This window comes from Quercus suber, unplaced genomic scaffold (assembly GCF_002906115.3).
Source record: "Quercus suber isolate HL8 unplaced genomic scaffold, Cork oak 2.0 scaffold_2, whole genome shotgun sequence".
In the NCBI taxonomy this organism is placed as follows: domain Eukaryota; kingdom Viridiplantae; phylum Streptophyta; class Magnoliopsida; order Fagales; family Fagaceae; genus Quercus; species Quercus suber.
The window spans coordinates 349,241-368,626 of record NW_027069469.1 but is presented as its reverse complement, the minus strand read 5'-3'; the positions used below and the strand labels follow the sequence as shown (position 1 = coordinate 368,626).

At 36.6% G+C, this 19,386-nt stretch overlaps 1 pseudogene; it reads right to left on the bottom strand.

The window, feature by feature from the left end:
* Positions 1-15,447: 15,447 nt before the first annotated feature.
* LOC112016833 (dof zinc finger protein DOF4.6-like) lies at positions 15,448-19,284 on the bottom strand (annotated as a pseudogene).
* Between the last annotated feature and the right edge of the window lie 102 nt (positions 19,285-19,386).

The window sequence follows — 19,386 nt, the reverse complement described above, 5'->3', positions numbered from 1 at the left end:
CGATAAAATAAAAAATAAAAAAGAAAAAGAGAAAAGAAAAGATGATGTGCAAAGTAGTCAGATGGTTACACCAGGAAATGACAAGAAGAAAGGAAAGACAAGATTCACTAAGGACAAAAGACACATACCCATAGCCTCAACTTTTTGCTCACCGCTATCACTATCCGCATCGGAATCAAAACCCTTTTCTTCATGACGGCTGTCCTCGAAGTCCTCAAGGACCTCCTTAAACCCTTCATCATAAGAAATCTACAACAAGCCCTTGGTGGCAGAGATAGGAAAGGAAGAAGGAGTGGCCCAAGAAAGAGCCATCCTTTACTGCTGGGAAGGCAACAAAGGGATCACAAGCAGAGATGACTGGAGGAGTAGCAAGAAAAAACTCCTAGTCCAAGATGCGTTTGTAGGAGTGACTTCTTTCTGGGGATGGGGATCTCAACAGGAATGGGAATAAATCACCAATCCTCTCGGCCTGAGTACTCCCTTGGTAGGAATGGGCTTGGATGGAGGAATTGAAGCCTCAATAGGAGCCCCTATGCAGTAGTAGAAGTAGAGGCCATGACCTCGACCATGATATCTACCCCATCAAAGAAGCCCTCCACAGGCATGCCATAATAGCAGGACCCTACTCGTGGGTGATAAACAGAAAAGAGCTCGAGATCAACCTAAAAAAAAAAAAAAAAGAAGGTAGGTGTTAAGACAAGGGAAGGAATAAATAAACATGCAAAGAGAGAAAGCACATGGCAATACGTGGCAATGAAGGTACATGCAAAGGAAAGGAATGTACCTTAAACTCAACTCATCGAGCAATATGGGGCGAGTGCTGAAGTGTCTTCCTTATGCTTAGACTGCCAAGAAAAAAAATGAATAAGCATGTATATGGAGTTAGCCGCAAGAAAGCCCATAATAATTGAAATAAAGAAAAAGTGAAGTTTAGAGATAACATACTCTCCTCTCAACAATGGTAGATTGGGCTAGTGAAAATGTCTTCCTTTTACTACACGGGTCCTGCTATAGGAGGAGCATCCACAAATGGCCTTGGAGAAGAGGGCTTAGGCTTGCTTGCAGTAGAACGCTTGCTGGAATTAGTGCGAGTAGAAGGAGGAAGAGAGCTCTCAAGGATTATGTTGCCAATAGGAGGAAGGCCACCCCCATATGAATAATGTCAGAAAAGTTTTAGAGGAGTCATTCCCAATCTTGGCAGATTTGGGCTTAGCAGTCCAAGACATTGAGCCTTCTTCGTAGTACAGGAGGTTCACCATCTTCACCTTCTTCTCCCAGCCCGCAAGATACTCACTAGCATACAGATACCACCTTTCTCCTTCTCTTGCCACTCAAAAATGGCGGACTTGCTTTGTTTCCTAGCATATACCACCACAGACTTGGTGGGGAGTAGCAACCATGGGTTGGCAAAAATAATGGCATGAAGACCCTTAGAAGGAATAAGGAAAAACCACGGTCACCTAGCAACTCTTGCCCAAAGTGTTAGGACATATGTGTTTCACTTGTCAAGAACATATGTCACTTATCTATGTAAATTGCTAATCTTTGACAAAACGCACTCTACTTGTAATTGGGTAGTTCTAGGTATTTTTAATACTTCAAGAAACAAGGTTTCAAAATCAAGTGTTGAAGTCATCAAGTCTGTCCAAGAAAACACAAGCTGAAGTGCAAATTCATTAAAGCTCGATACCTGCTCGATAGCTACATCGACACCTGCTATCTGTCGAGATTTATAAAATCAGATTTTCTAATCTGATTTCCTTGGGATCCATGAATATGCTATTAGGCCTTCTTTTCTCCAAACCCTAAACATATAAAATGATTGTTTTAAGAGCCGTCAAGATGTACACAAGTTGCAAAAGCATTGAGAAATTTATGTTTAAGCAAATTGTGATCAAAGACGAAGTTCTTGACCTAGTTCATCTTCTCTGAAGAAGTTGCTATGTATTTGCACCAAAGGGTTTTGTGACCAAGCATCTTCCTGATTTTCATCGTGTAGGATGAACTGAAGAACTTTGCAGCCAGCCTCTCCTTCTAAGTTGGTGTTTGAAGTCGCGTACTGGGATCCGCACATTGGTTAGTCACGTACTTGGGAGCCGTGCATCAAAGGTGGGAACTGTCACTACAGATCAAGTCCAATTGGATATTGGGGTAAGAGTTCAACTGTAGGTTGGTAAGATACTTAGGATTCCTTTACTTATAACCACTTGATTTGATAATAGTAGAGTTTTGGGAGTGGTGACCTGAAAATCACCCGGTGGGGTTTTTGCCACAAGGGTTTTCCCCATTCGTAAACAAATCATCGTGTCATTTAATTTCCACTGCATATTTAGTTATTTGGTGATTTGTTTGTACTTCCACGCAATTGCATGATAAATTGATTAATTAATAACTTAGCTAAGTAATTAATTGGTTTAATCACAAAGGGTCATTCAGATTGTGGCCTATCACAAAGGAGGTTATCACAACCTACCAATACCCATGCATCTCAGCAGTACAAAGGCCCTCTCTCTGTGAACCCAAAATGGTGACTGTTGTGAAGTGCTTGCTCCAAAACTCAAAAACACTAGGGCATAGAAATGGCCGGACAAAAGTAATAGACTCTAAAATGGCAGTAAAATCATCAAGTATGTCCTGATCCAACCCAAACTGCCTCCTCACTCTGTTAGCAGGATAATGAATGAAATGAATACCCTTATTGGCCAGATAAGGCAACCACCCAGCATCGGTGGCTGCCAAGTACGTGATCCCCCTCTTATCAAAGGTAGTCAACGGGGTGGTGGTCCCAACAGTGTCTGTAAAGGGACCCATGACTAAGTCAGCAAATGTGAAACCACTGCCTAAACCTTTGTAAGCTTTGTAAGAAAATCCGACTCCTTTGTCAAAAAACTCAACAGAAAAATGCCCAAATGGCTTCAACCCAACCCAATGATAAGCCAATGGAAAATCAAAAACAAAACGACCACAGAAATCGATAATCACCATTGGACAAGACCAATACATCTCTTTGGCAAAACGGACAGACTTACACTTGGCTAAATGCCTAGCACAACGGTCCTACAGCAGGTGTTGCAATATGGTACTATAGGCAGAAGTAATGACTATGTGGCAAGAACTTGCCTATCGCTTATAACTTTGTAGAATATCCAACTGCACATACAGATGACCCAGAAACATAGGGGCCAACGGTAGACTCACCCCAGCAGAAATCTTTATGGCTAATTGAAAGTAAAGAGGTTTCACAGCATAATGTGGGTGAGAGCCAAAGATGAACTTACAAAGCCAAAATGTGACAAAGCTGCGTGGCAAACAGCATCGGAAGCCTTAGAGAAAGCCCCAACCCAATGGGACAAAGAAATGGAAAAACATGAGTGATAGAAGCAAAAGCATGTATCAATAGGCTACCCATTTCTCTCCCTCTCAATACCCCACTTTCTAATTAACTAAGAATTCAAGATTAAGCCATTTAGGTCCTTTTTCCAAAGTGTGTAACTTCTACGGCAGAAGTCCCCCTCTAACGTTACCCACATTGGAGATTGGTTCCCTTTTTGGACTTGTATCTGCTAAAGAGCCTAGCCCATTCCTTTGACAGACACATGTTCTTTTCTTTTATTTTGGTTGGTTAATGACTAATTTGTTATCTTACTGTTAATTTCTCTTTGTCGTGACCTTGTAACTTGTAATCATACTGTTATATATTCCTTTGTGAAGTTATTCATATATTATTGTTATTAGTAGAAAATGTTTTAGTTATCATACTGCATCGTGTTTCCTACTATAACATTTGCAACAGTCTTTCCTGTCGTGAGTACGTGGTACGTTCGAGGCTCCTGCCAAGACACATCTGAACAAGGATGGCCCAACTTGCACACAAGTTGGCCTAAGGTGTGTTTTAGTTAGGCTAGTCCCGACTCTTCTACTTCAGAATTATGGGCCGTGGTGCATGAGCAATTTAGTCCAAAACCCAAAAAAAGGCCCACCACATTTGGCAATGTGGATGTGCCTTTAATTGGACCCTGCATGTAATTGAATTAATTAATAAATTTAGGTAATTGATTAATTTAAGTGGGGTCAATTCATAACTCAATAGTGTGAATGCTTGATTCATAGTGTCTGGTGAAGTTAAATAAGTAACAGCTTGACCACCACATATCATTGGCGTAATGGTCACTCCATAAGTAAAAGTTCTTGTGGGGTGAGGAGGTAAGGGCCAGGAGAGTCACTTCATATATCCTAAGAGAGTCACTGCAGTAAGTATCAAGTGGAATTAATTATTATAATTTAATTAATTGATGACTACAAGCATTGCCCTTCCGATTTAATGAAATAAATTTGTGGTTCCTAGTTCCCACAACACAAGTTGGGTCCTTGAGTATGAATGATTCGTGTGTGTGTGTGTGTGTGTGTGTGTGTGTGTGTGAATGTGAGCAAAGCTAAGAGCTTCAACACCTATCAATTCCATTTTTCTGTCAGCAAAAACAAATAACAGGGTAAAGAGAAATGGATTACAATATTAATGGCTCAAACAATTATAAACTCGTTCTGCTAATAATTATAATGGTTCTACTAATAATAGCAGATGCGGCTATACGTCCTGGAAATGTAATGCATTATATAAAAAAGAGATTTGCTGTTTAAGGAACTGTATGCGGTGAGAAATGTCCATTGAAAATCTCGATCATTCTAAAATGATAGTGAGTGAGATCTTAGAATGTTGTCAGAAATATTACTTGACAGGTATTCTAATGTGGTAACAAAATACATATATCTCTCTCTCTCTCTCTCATATCTAAGCAATGAAATCCATATGAGCTTCATGTGATAATTAACTCAATTACATAATTTTTTATTAAAAATAGATGTCATTGTTTAAAGTTTTCATCACTACGCTACAAAAAAGATTGCTGATAAGCCAAGAATATATTGATTCCTTGTGATAAATTAACCAATTACTTAGCCAAGTAAATTAATTAAGTTAATTAACATGCAATACTCATGGTAGCACAAATAAATCACCAACTACGTTAATATGCAGCTGAAAATGGTGATTTGTTTACGAATGGGGAAAACCTCTAAGGCAATGGGTGATTTTTAAGGTCACCACTCCCGAGAATCCATTATTATCACAACAAGCAATTACAAATAAAGGAATCTCAGTACCTTATACCAACTTACAGTTGAACCTTTATCCTAATACTCAATTGGACTTGTTCTATAGTGACAATCTCTCCTTTTAATGCACGACTCCCAATACGTGACTATCAATTGATGCACGGATCCAAGTACGTGACTAACCACTAACTTGAGAAGGATGTTGGCTGCAAATTTTTTTAGTTCATCAACACGATGAAGATCACAAAACTCCTTGGTTACAAAACCCTATGGCGTACAAACGTAATAGCTTCTTGAAGAGAAACATGAATTATGGCAAATTGCCTCCAGTCACAATATGCTTGTGAAAAACCTTTGCCTCAAGTTGCACTCACTTGCATAAGTTGCGATGGCCCTTAAACTAATCCTTATATATGTTTAGGGTTGTGAGAAAAGAAAGCCTAAAATGTATACACAGATTGGAGTGAAATTAGATCTAAAAAACTAATTTCTGTAAATCTTGATAGATAGGTTATCTATCGAGTAGCTATCGAACGTCGAGCAAAAGCTGCATTTTAAATCTCGATAGATGCTATTTGTCGAGCTAGCTGTCGAGCTTTAAAATTCAGCACTTCTTCACTTGTTTCTTAGACAAACTTGTATGGTTTTAACACTTGAACTTGAACTTTTGTTCCTTGAAGTATTAAACACATCCTAGATCTACCCAATTACATGTAAAGTGCGTTTTGTCAAAGAATTAGCCAATTCTACATTGACATATGTTCTTAACATGATTCATATATGTCCTAACAATCTCTTCCTTTAGCAATCCTTGACAAAACCACAACAAACAATGAACATATGAGAAAACTCATAAATCACTCAACTCATATTCACTTATTGAATACAATAAAATCCATCTTAACACAAACTCTTGAAAAATTTTGCAAAAAGAGAGTTCATGGCAAGAAAGACTTTGACAACCTGTATTTCTGAAACACTTTAAACAAAACTCATCATGGCATCTTAGTGTAAAATAGAAATATAAAAGATTATATACAATTAATAAGAAGCATGTGCATAAAAAGAGAAAAGAAACAACATATGAAGAGATAGATGAAACTGTAATAATAACCTCAATATATATAAACATAAAAAATGAGTACAAGGTTTGCTATCATAATGTAAGAACAATGTATCTGAAAAGTAAAGAAAAAAAAGATACAAAAAGTCCTCACTACATCCCTAAAAAAAAAAAAAGCACACTCCCCCTAACAAAAATATCTATCTCCTATACTAATTCTCCCCTTAAGAACATGACTACTCTCATACCCAAAACTACTTCCTCTTTTTGTCACAAATGACAAATGGTAAGTAACTCAAGCAGTCATCTCATCGTCACCAAAACAGCTAGCATCCTCATCCTCATCATCATCATCGTCGTCAAAGTCACCATTATCATCCTCATCCTCAAAAGCCTCTGGAGAAGGAAAGGGAGATGCCACGAAGCCACCAAGGCGAGCCTGCCATTGGGCAATACAACCGACATAGGTGTTCACCTAACAAAACTCATCACCGAATGTGTCAAGGCGAGCATCCATGCACCGAAGCTGCGCCATGACTGCCTCGAGGGTCACACCACCCACTGATGCAGAAGGAGCAGATGTAGATGAAGTAGAAGAAGCTGGAGGAGTCACCATCTTGGTCCATGCCGCTTCAGTTGAAGCTAGGCCTCGCTCCATCTAACGGTCGCAGCATCTATAGCACACATAGCAAAAATATGTGTAGACTCAAGATAGGAGACAGAAAAATGGTGGAGAATTCGCGTGATAGCCGAAGGAAAAATGAGCTTATCACAGGTCGTCGTCTCCCTATAGACATCTATAAGGGAGAGTATGAAGTGAGAGGGAAAGTCAATGATAAGTCCCTCAAGAAGGGATAACAAAAATAGAGCACGAGGCTCAGTAATAGAGTTACAGTGAGACAATGGATGAAGAACGAATGTCATCACCATGTTAAGGAACCTTGGACTTTTTGCAAAACTTGAGCAAGGGATGTTTTGACGGTCGCCCCAAGATAAAGGTGTCTCACAGAAGAGAAACAAGAGTTCATCTTTAGACACAGTCTTAAGACGCTCACAACTGGGGTAGTCAGCAAACTCTACCCTCAATACGTGTAGCACCTCGAATATAAGATCCAGAATGACAACAATACGCGTACCTCAAACACGAGTGGTAAAATGAGGTATAGAATAGTCAAAATCCGTGGATATTGGAGTAAAACTCATGTATGATCACGAAGGGACAAGTGACCAAAATGCCACACAGTGACTCCCAATCCCTACTATAAAAGATAGTGGGAAGGTCAATATCAGAAAAATCTGATAGAATGACTTGGCATTCTGAATGAATACCGCGTCATGAAAAGTTCTCTAAAAAGTCCTTACGGTCTTTATCATCACAGAACCTTACATGGGAGGGTGTAGAATCAGCAGAAGAAGAAGAAGAAGATACCCCAGAATGAAAAGGGTTCTGGGACGAAATAGACTTCCGTTTAGGTGCCATAGAGCAACTAACCGAAAGAAAGAGAGAGAGTGAGAGAGGGACAAACAGAAAGGTACCAACACATTTAATATCAATAAGAAAAAAGAAATGGTACTTATGTATGAAAAATGCATGAACATGTGACATACAAAAGTAAAAACATCATGGACTTAGTCCAATCCAATCCTACCAGCACACATCATTTCAACATAGTAAGCACACATCTAAAATGCATGAATCATTGTTAAAAATGCAAATGTGATGCAATGCATGAACATTTAAGATCATTTAAACAAATACCTAACCCAAAAATTTTGCAAAAACTTCATTAATTTTGAAAAACCCCAAAAATTTTCAAAAACCCCAAAAGTTAGGTCAGAATGTATGAAATGCATGATAAAATGATAGGAAAGAGATCATACAAGAGAGAAAATGTAAGGATTAAGCCGAAGATTGAGTAGGGAATATGAAGAGTGTGATTGAGAAGTGTTTGGGAGAGGGAGAGATGGTTTTCTATCGAGAGATTAGATAAAATGAAAGAAAAATCACATTGAGATATATATAGAAAGTATGAAACTCGATGCATCGAGAGGTATCAAGAGGTGTCAAGCTTTAAATTTTTGCCAAATGGAGCTATCGAGAGGTGTCCACAGCAAAGTGACCTCGATGGATTGAGAAGCTATCGAGAATCCATCAAGCATACAGAAACTTCCTCGATGGATCGAGAAGCTATCAAGTAGCTATCGAGACTAATTCTCAAAAACCTTGATGAATCAAAATTGCGATAACAACTATCAAGAAAGGAAGCTCAAAAGGCTCGATAGATAGCCTAGATGTCGAGAGGTGTCCAGCAGCTGTCGAGATTGCTCAAAAATGATTTTTTAAGAAGAGAAAACTACATACATGAATGCAATCAAGCATGCTACTCAACCACAGATCCAAACAAATTTTTAAGCTCTCAAAAACATCTCTCAATAAGAAAAAATGTCAAGCATTTAGATTCAAGACACACACACACACACTAAACAAGTCTAACCAATTTTATATTTTAAAAACAAGTCAAGACAGTTTAGTGAGCATCCATTAGCATTCCTTGTGATGACCAAATCACATTGTACCTGCACATGTATCAAAAGTAGAAAAGAATATTGCGTGTTGTGTGTGAAAAATATCGCAAGATTGTATAAGTATCTACATGTTATGACAATTTAAGATATGCAAAAATCACTTTACTCACACATAATCATAACTACTTGATGGGAACTATCACATTTGAGGTACATCTTATGACTCTCATATCTCTTAGAAGACATGCTTGCAATCACGTATAAAGCATTTTGATTCTTTTTGCTTTTATTTTTCTTTGCATATTTTTCTTTTAAGCAAACCATGCATGGGCATATAAGAGAGAAAAGAAATACCCAATATGTTAAGCTTTTGACATTGCACTTTTGTTATGCCGAAGCATACAAGTGTCATTTCATAATTGGCGGGCAACAGTGGTGGGATGGTTATTATACCTTTCTCTTAGGATTTTCTAGTCCTTCCCGTTAAAAAAAGTGATACGAGTATTAAGTGCAAGATATTACTTAATCTTACTTATCACAAGCACGAGACACAAAGCTCACTTGCTTAATTGTGCATAGAGATGCTCATCTAAACTACAAAAGATATAAAGTTTAGAAAATTTTGTTTCAATGGCCATCCAAGATACACCAGTACCAATGTACACAAAACACACACTGTTTTTGTATTTTTCTGATTTTTCAATTTTTTTTTTTATTTTTATGAAAAACAAAATAAAGCAAAACTGGAAAAAAACAAAAACAAAAACAAAAATAAAAACAAAAACAAAAACAAAAACATAAACAAAAACAAAAATAAAACAAAACAAAACAAAAAACATGTTATATAAAAGCAAAGCATAAAACTAGACTAACTCAAAAACAAGAAAGCAAAACACACAAGTAATGCATACTCAAAAAAAAAAAGTGACAAAATCACTTAAATCCTTTTTCCTTCCACACCTTGGAAGAAATTTCGTTTGGCAAAACCTTGATCCAGTGGTGAGGAGGAAGAATTGAAAGCGTTCAAGTTTGAAAGGAACATGAGGGCTTTAAATAGATCTCCAAGAGGAGAAAAAGAGGATGGAAACTTATTTTAGTTTCCCGATGAGATCATATGTTTACTCAATTAAGTGGAATTCGGTCGAGTATGTCCAGCCGCTCCACAATGATGACAGAGATGCTGCTTCTTTAGTTTAGACTTTTGAGAATTTCTTTTCTTAGCCCTAGGGTTTTTAATCTCTTTCTTATCAAGCTTAGGGGGTGCTCCCAAGATAAATTCACCTTTGTCTATGTTCTCACTAGCTAAAGCAGTTTTGACATTATTGTTCTTTGATTCAACATTATTAGTAGGTGAAACAAAAATAGTAGTACTAGTAGAAGCAATATTAAGAGAAGAGAAATCATACCCTAGATCGGTTCAATCAAAAGCAGATTTCTGAAAGTTAAGCATCTTGTCAAGCTTTGCACTTAAAGTCCTTTTCAACTGAGCTATGACTTGGAACAACTCTGCCTTAAACTTCTTGGTTTTCTCAGCCAAGAAATTTTTTTCAAACTATAGTGCTCCAATAGTCTGATTAGCTTCATCAAACTTCATGGAAAGCTCTTCTCGATCAAGTTCCACATCACTCAGCTTCTTGGTGGCCAACCTATATAGTTTCGTATGCTTCTTAGAAACCATATACAATTTTTCATAGGCTGTATGGATATCATCTTGATCGTCCATTTTCTCAAACTTAGAATCCACCAAGTCCTCTTCATCATCAACTATTTCTGAACCCCCATCAGTAGGATCAACTGTAGCAGTGAAGGCATTCAAGATTCCATCGTCATCATTGTCCGAATCATCGTCAGGCTTGGTGTCACTCAAAGTAGCAGTAAGTGCCTTACTTTTCCCGATGGTCTTCAGATACGTAAGGCACACTTGTTTCATGTGACCGAAGCCTTTTTGAACTACCTTGTGATATAGGATTTCATCTTAAAGTCTTCGTCATCAGAGGACTCATCAGTATCATTGCTTTTGGCCTTCAGTGCCATGCTCTTACTCTTCCTCTCACATAGCAAAGATTCACCCTAATCAGAGTGCGCCCACTCTGATGCCACTTGATAGGCCAAGTATGTATTAACCCCTTATAATAAATTAACCAATTAATTAGTCAAGTGAATTAATTAAGTTAATCAACATGCAATATGCGTGGTAGTAAAAGAAAATCACCAACTACGTTAATATGCAGCAAAAAATAAAGTTGACACAATAATTTGTTTACAAATAAGGAAAACCTCCAAGGTAAAAAAACTCCACTGGGTGATTTTAAGATCACCACTTCCAAAAATCCACTATAATCACAACAAGTGGTTACAAGTAAAAGAATCCCAGTACCTTATATCAAGTTACAATTGAACCCTTACCCCAATACCCAATTGGACTTATTCTATAGTGACAATCTATCCTTTTAATGCACGGCTCCCAATATATGACTAACTACCAACTTGAGAAGGATGTTGGCTGCAAAATTCTTCAATTCATCAACACAATGAAGATCACAAAACTCGTTGGTTACAAAACCCTACGGTGTACAAATGCAACAACTTCTTGAAGAGAAAAATGAACTATAGCAAATTGTTTCTGATCACAATATGCTTATGAAAAACCTTTGCCTCAAGTTGCACTCACTCTCATCAACTGTGACGACCTTTAAACTAATCTTTATATATGTTTAGGGTTGTGAAAAAAGAAAATCTAAACATGCATACACGAATTAGAGTGAAATTAGATTTAAAAAACTGATTTCTATAAATCTCGATAGATAAGTTATCTATCGAGTAGCTATTGAGCATCGGGCAAAAGCTGCCTTTTAAACCTCGATAGATGCTATCTGTCGAGCTAATTGTCAAGCTTTAAAATACAGCACGTCTTCACTTGTTTCTTAGATAGATTTGCATGGCTTTCACACTTGGACTTGAACTTTTGTTCCTTGAAGTATTAAACACATCCTAGATCTACCCAATTATAAGCAAAGTGTGTTTTGTCAAAGGATTAGTCAATTCTACATTGACATATGTCCCTAACATGACTCACATATATCCTAACAATTGCTATTAGTGACGGCCAAAGTTCATCACAACAACACAAAAAGCCGTCACAGATTAGTATTGCCAACGGCAAAAGGCCGTTGACGACCGTCGGAAAAAGCCTTGTCGGTAATACTATATTACCGACAATCACTAACACTCATTTTCGACAGCACAACTCCGTCGTAAGTACTTGATAATTGCCATCGTAGATTCAACTTCATACGAGGAAGTTGGACGACCAAATACCTTTTGCGACGACCTTAGGCCATTGTTAATGCATAGTTTCTACGACAAAATGCCGTCATAGTTATTTTAGTTGTCATCGACAATACAACTTCATATGAGGAAGTCGTATATCCAAATACTCTTTATGACGAACTAAGGCCATCATTAATACCTTTTTTGATGAATAAAAGCCGTCGTAATTACTTAGTTTGTTATCGACAATGCAACTTCATACGAGGAAGTCAAACGACCAAATACTTTCTACGACGAACTAAGGCCGTTGTTAATGCCCTTGTTTTAACGAATAAAAGTTGTCATAAGTACTTATTTTGTCGTCGAAAATAACTTTTGTGATGAACTATAGTCATCATTAATGTAGTTTTCCACCGACTAAAAGCCATCGTAAAGTACTTGGTTTATCATCAACAATTCATTATCAATACATTATTTGCAACAAAATAACTCTGTCGATAATAAAAGAGAGATCATTTCTAACACTTTAATTGCGAGATAACATAAATCTCCCAAAAGTTTCTCCATTCAAATAACAAGCACAAATCCCTAATTGTCCAAAACTAATAATTGCATAATGCAATAAAATCAAAAATATTAAAAGGCCTACAAAATAGCATCAGATGTTCATTAATACATGAAAGCCATAATATCCGTCACCAAACTTGAAAACATAAATATTGGAAGATCAATCATCATCTAAGTCATTGTCTTCCTTCTGAGAGTCATCTTCTGTGTTTTTGTCAATATTTTGATTTCCTCCTCCAGCATTGGTTTGAAATATTTTAATTAAACTAAATAAGTATACAAAAAATTATTACTATGCAAATTATATTTACAATACATAATAAAGATATGACTAATACATACTAATTTAACAACATCAACAACAATCCCCACGACGAATGACAATAGTATAATCAACATCAAAGAATACCAAATCCTTACTATTAACAATAGTATCATCAATAAATAAAAAATAAAAATAAAAATCCTTACTACTAACAATGACCTTGTAGTTCTCTTGTGAATGAGAACCACATTTGCCACCAATAATCACATTAGTTAATAACATTAATAACATGTTCATAACAAACACTACAAATCATGTATTTTGCACGGATAGGTAAAGAGATACTAATTTCAATAACATATTTTTAATCTAAATTTAGCAAATGTACCTACACCATGTTGGATAGCAGCATAGGCAACAGCAAAGCTCTCAAGGTGGCATGATTGGACTTGTTGTAGCAACCGTTTGGGAATTCTGACAAATCAGTACAGTAGTGGTTGTTGGCTGGGGGTTTACATTTGGAGAGCTAGGGTTAGTGGTTTATGCAAGAAAGGCGTTTGAGTTTGGGTCTGAATGGGGATTTTGGGTTTGGTTAGAGAGAGAGGCGTTTGAGGGAAAGGCATTTGTGTTTAGAGATTTAGGAATTGGGGTTTGGTTAGAGAAGTAGAGGCGTTTGAGGGAGATTTATTTTTTCTTTTTTCTTTTTTCTTTTTTAGTCAAAGTAGAGGTTTTTTTAGTGAGAGGGAGAGACAGGGCGAGGCGTTGAAAAAAATTGGCCACCTTTATTATTTTTTAATGAAAGGGAAAGGGAGAGGGAGAGGGAGGGAGGTAAGGTTTTCATTTTTTGTTTTTAAGCTAAAAACGATATTGGGGGGATTTATTTAAAATAATAATAAATCCCTCTAAAAATGAAACTATTTATTGTGGGGATTTATTTAAAATAATAATAAAAACAATATTGTGTAAGTGAATTTGTATATTATTTGGCAAAACTGCCCCACTTTTTGGTTGTTGTCACTTGGAAATTTTAAGATTTGGAAAAACTAAACTTCACCCCAAATTTGAAGAGAAAAAACATTTTTCACCATTGACATCTAATTTACCAAATTTTATTAAATTAATATTAAAAATGTTGTGCACTAACCTGCCTTTTGCTTAAGGGCATATTTATAGAATTATCGTTTTTCATAATTAAAATCCATTGACATAAAATTTTAATTAAAGAATATTTTAAAATATTTAGTATGACTTTTTCTTATTTTTTTTAGTTTTCAACACGTACCATATTGAACTTTGTCAGCCAAAATGTGTTAGGACATATGTGGTTTACTTGTTAAGAACATGTCATTGTTTTATGTAATTGGCTACTCTTTTGACAAAACGCACTTTACTTGTACTTTGGTAGATTTAAGATGTGTTGAAATACTTCAAGAAACCATGTTTCAAGATCAAGTGTTAAACCCTTCAAGTCTATTCAAGAAAACAAGCTGAAAGTGCAAAGTTACTAAATCTCGACACATGCTAGCTGTGTAACTTTGCACTTTCAGCTTGTTATCTTGAACAAACTTGAAGGTTTTAACACTTGATCTTGAAATATGGTTTCTTGAAGTATTTCAACACATCTTAAATCTACCCAAGTACAAGTAAAGTGTGTTTTGTCAAAAGATTAGCCAATTACATAAAACAATGACATATGTTCTTAACAAGTGAACCACATATGTCCTAACAATCTCCCCTTTTGGCAATCCATGACAAAACCACAACAAACAAATGAGATATGAGAGAAGTCATAAATTACCCAACTCATATTCACTTGTTAAATACAATAAAATCTATCCTAACACAAACTCTTGAAAAACTTTGCAAGAAGAGAGTTTATGGCAAGTAGACTTTGACAACCTGTATTTCTAAAATACTTTAAACAAAACTCATCAAAGTATGTTTATGTGAAATAGAAATAATAGATTGTATACAAGTATAAGAAGCATGTGCATAAAGAGAGAAAAGAAACAACACATGTAAGGTAGGTGAAAGAAACATACATTAACATAAAAGGAAGATAAATACAATGTATATAAAAATGATCACAAGACCCAAAGTACAAGAAAAATGTATCTATAATAGAAAGAAAAGAAAAGATACATCAAATTCTCCCTACATCCCTCAAGTATCAACACTCCGCCTAACAAAAATATCATATACTAACGCTCCCCCTAAGATGACTACTCTCATATCTCAAAATTACTCCCCTTTTTTGTCACGAGTGACAAAGGGTAAAGTGTCAAGTAGACATCTTATCAATAGAGCTAACATCTCCATCATTATCACCCGAAGCATCATTGTCATCACCATCATTATCCTCAGCATCAAAATCAAAAGCCACTAGAGGAGGTGGTGAAGGAGTAGCCTCAGAAGCATAGCCACCCATAGCCGCCTACCGTCGTGCTATACGATCGACATGAACGTTCACCTAATACAACTCTGTAGAGAGTGTATCAAGGCGAGCATCCATGCACTGCAGCTGCGCCATAATGTCTCCAAGAAATACATTGCCCATGGAAGAAAAGGGAGCAAATGTAGATGGAGCAGACCGAGAATGTGCCAAATGAGATGGAGTCGAACCGGAGTGAGGAGCTGCTAACTCCTATCGCAACCTAAACTGAGCCTCACTACATTTTACGGTAACAACATCTATGGCACACATGACAGAAAAGTGATCAGAAAAGGGAAAAGGAATAGAAAAATGGCGTAGAATCCGCATGATAGTTGAAGGGAAGATAAGCTTATCACGGGTAGCCATATCCCTGAACACATCTATGATGGAAAGAATAAAATGTGAAGGGAAGTCTATAGTGAGGTGCTCTAACAAAGAAAGCAAAAATCGAGCACGAGGCTCTGTGATAGAATTATAGTGAGAAAGTGGATGCAAAACAAAAGTCATCACCATGTTCATGAATCTAGGACCTTTAGCAAAAGGCCGACATGGTGTAAACTGATGCTCACCCCAAACAGATGGGTGCTCACAAAAAGTAGACATCATTTCGTCTTTGGACATAGTCCTCAGATACTTACAACCGAGGTAGTCAGGACGCTCTACCCTTGGAACTCGAAGCACATCTGCAACAAGCTATAGTGTGACAGCAAAATGCATACCTCGAATGCGAGTGTGAAAGAGAGGTACTGAAGAATCAATCCCGAGCATGTTGGAGTAAAACTCCATAATAAGCACGAGAGGACAAGTGACCGGGACGTCACACAGTAACTCCCATCCCTGACTGTGAATGACATTGAGAAGGTCAGTATCGGCAAAGTCCGCCAAAATGACTCGGCGTTCCAAATGAACACCTCGTCAAGAAAAGTTCTCCAAGTAGGCCTTTCGAGCATCCTCATCACGGAACCAAATGTTAGAAGGAGTAGGATCAGAAGAAGATGATGCCTCGGAACGAAGAGGGTTTCGAGACAGAGTAGACTTACGTTTAAGTGCCACAAACACAACTAATGTAAACAAAGAGAGAGAGGGAGAGAATGATACAATCAGAAAAGTCTCAAAACATTTCAAATATATCAAGACATATTGAAAAGAGAGTACGTATGCATGAAAATGCATGAGCATGTGACATGCAAAGCAAAAAGCTTGTATTACTTAGTGACTTTATTTGTCTTTTTACCCCATTTAATGAAATGTTTATCTTTCAATGGAAAAAAGGGTAATATATTTGGTGTTAAGTAACATATAATCGGTATTACTTCTTTTTTTTTTTTTTTTTTTTGCTAAATAAAAAAAATTGGGTCTTCGGTATGGGCTCATCAATCTCACACTACGTGACGACAATGAGTAATATCACGTGTACTACACAGATCTTGTTAGGACTATTGCTTGAACTTACTCATCTCTAACCTTTGAGTGCTAGGTAAGGACTCCTACTATCAAGTCACACCCTATGCGGTAGTATTATTTCTTATTTAGTGGAATCCAATTTTGAATGAAATATTATTGATGTAAGGCATGCGTTTTAGTATTCCAAAGTTGGATGCTTACAGGAGAAAAACTCAAGGCTTAATAGACTATTAATTTTTGAAGTGAGTTTGATGCTTATACTTATAATAAACTTTTCTTATTATCCGAATTACTTGAGAATTTAAAAAAAAAAAAAATAGTAAGCTTCATTTGTTTATGGTTACCAACCCAATTCATAATCTACTAATAGAAAGGTAATTGCTAATCACCAAACAATATCTAATAATTAAAGAGAGTCCATTTTAAGGTATACTTTTAAATTTGTAATATTTACTCTAAAAAATACAAAATAATCCTTTCCAAATAAAAAGGATTGCAACAGTGTTTATAGTTTATACTCCCAATAATAAAGGTTTAGGGAAAGTATTGTCCATAAACTGATCACTAACTCTAGTTGAACAAAATAGGGAGAGAGAGAGGGATGGAAGTAACTCAAATCCACCATTACAACCCATACAAGTCCCTAAAACAATTGACAAATACGACTACTTCTTTTCCATATTGAAAAAATACTATAAATTAATAAAAGCATTTTTTCCTGCATGAAACTCCTTACAAACTTGCACATTTACATAATAATTTGGATGAAGACTAACTTGCACATTATACAATCTTTTTTGTACCAAGCCAATGTGACACACAATATGGTCGGTTTCCCTTCTTCTATCTTGATTTGTGATAGAAGAAATTACATGAAATGAAGGGCATGTTGCATGCCTTCTCTACCTCTTAACCGTAAAAAATATGGGCATATGTTGATCTTCTACCCTTACTGAATATCCCATCTCGCCCTTCTCCGAAGCCAATCTAAAATAAGCTTCAAAATCTATCCCACCATGCTCATCAAAGAGAAATTAGGTTAATTATTAATAGTAAATAGAGAAATTAACAAACTGAGGAAAAAACCCATGTATCCTATCTGTTAGCTATGAAAAATCCAGACAAGTAACCCACCAATTAATAGAAGGTTAATTAAGACCCATAATTAAAAGAAGAAAGGGAAAAAAAAAAAAAAAAACACCAAAAAAACCCAGGCTATCTTTTTTCTTTCTTTACCCCCACCACCTAGCATCCCAGTCCAATACCCAGTTGAATCTCCTTGCTCTTTGTTTTGTTCAATACCATTTGTGGTGCTTGAGAGTTGTTTAAAATCGTCAAATGGAAACAAAAGCCTGCCACTGTTCTCTTGAACACCTTGGAAACTCCCATACCCACTTCCAACTCCAAGCCCATCCAGATAGAAATTTAGAGTTGGGTTGAAATCATGTACTAGAGGAAACCCAGATGTATAAACTGAGTTTGGATCCTAAACTGGCATGATCATGAAGGAATTGAAACCCCTTGAAGTAATTCCAGTAAGAAGCTCCAAAGCAGAAAGTTGATGAGATGCAGTAGTGGTATTGGTAGTAGTAGAAGTACCAGAAATTTGGTTCTTGTTGCTGTTATCATTATTAATGCTAGTACTATGAACCAATTCTGTGATAGTTCTGAACTCTTGTGTGGTTGGGAAACCCAAGTTTAGATCATGACCTTCATGGATCTTAGTGTTTTGAGTGGAAGATTGTGACAGGCTTTGGGGTGTGACCAAATCAGGAAGCTTATTTTTTGATGAAGTATTAGAGCCTTAGAGGAGGAAGAATTAGAAGAAGAAGAGGCTGACCTCTTCTTCTTTCTTGAACCCCCACCAACACGAATGTTTCTCAGAGAACCACCTTCAGTCCAATACCTTCTACAAGTCTTGCAAAAGTATCTAGGCTGTGTGAGGCTGTAGTTGTTGTAGTAGCAGAACTTGTTAGTTGAATTGCACCTTGGACAGTTTAGGGCTTGTTCTTTCTGAGGCCTTGCTTTCCTTTCTAAACTTGCAGGCTTTGGACATGTGTTGGAGACTATCTCTTCTATTGGTTTCACCACAATCTCCTATAGAAAGACAGTAAGAAACAAAAGGAAAAAATGAAAAAAAAAAATGCAAACAGCCATAAAGAAAAAACAGAACTTGAAGATCAAGGACAGATCAGAAACTAAAAAACAAACAAAACAAGCAAAGCAAAACAAGTTAGCTGCTTTTACACTTAAAAAAGAAAAAAAGGTTTCTTCTCCTTTATCATATACAGAAAATAGAAAGATAAAGTGAAATACATGTTGAAGAACTAATAAGAACTAAATCCAAATAGGTGGGGACTTAGACACACTAGCTATGAACACCATCATCTTTTTCTACCAAAAAAAGTACCCAATAAACATCTACAAAAGCTAGCTAGCAAGACAAAGAAAGAAAATTACAGCCTTGTGTACAGAATCGAAAACCAAAAGACGAACTGATATAGATCTATCTACCTGTGGCCATTGAGCAGTGTCCATGGATGTTGCAACTGAAAGAAGATAAGGGAAATAAGGAAATTATGTGTTCAAAGATAGTAAAAATGAGCTGCTTTCCTTGAAACTGGTTATAAAAGCAGGAAAACGAATGTTGTTGCCAGTTTGGGTGGACGTCTTATGTATGTATCACCCTTTGTGTCTTCCTCGCTTTATGTGCTGTTTGTACTGTATATGAGAATGTGAGAGAGA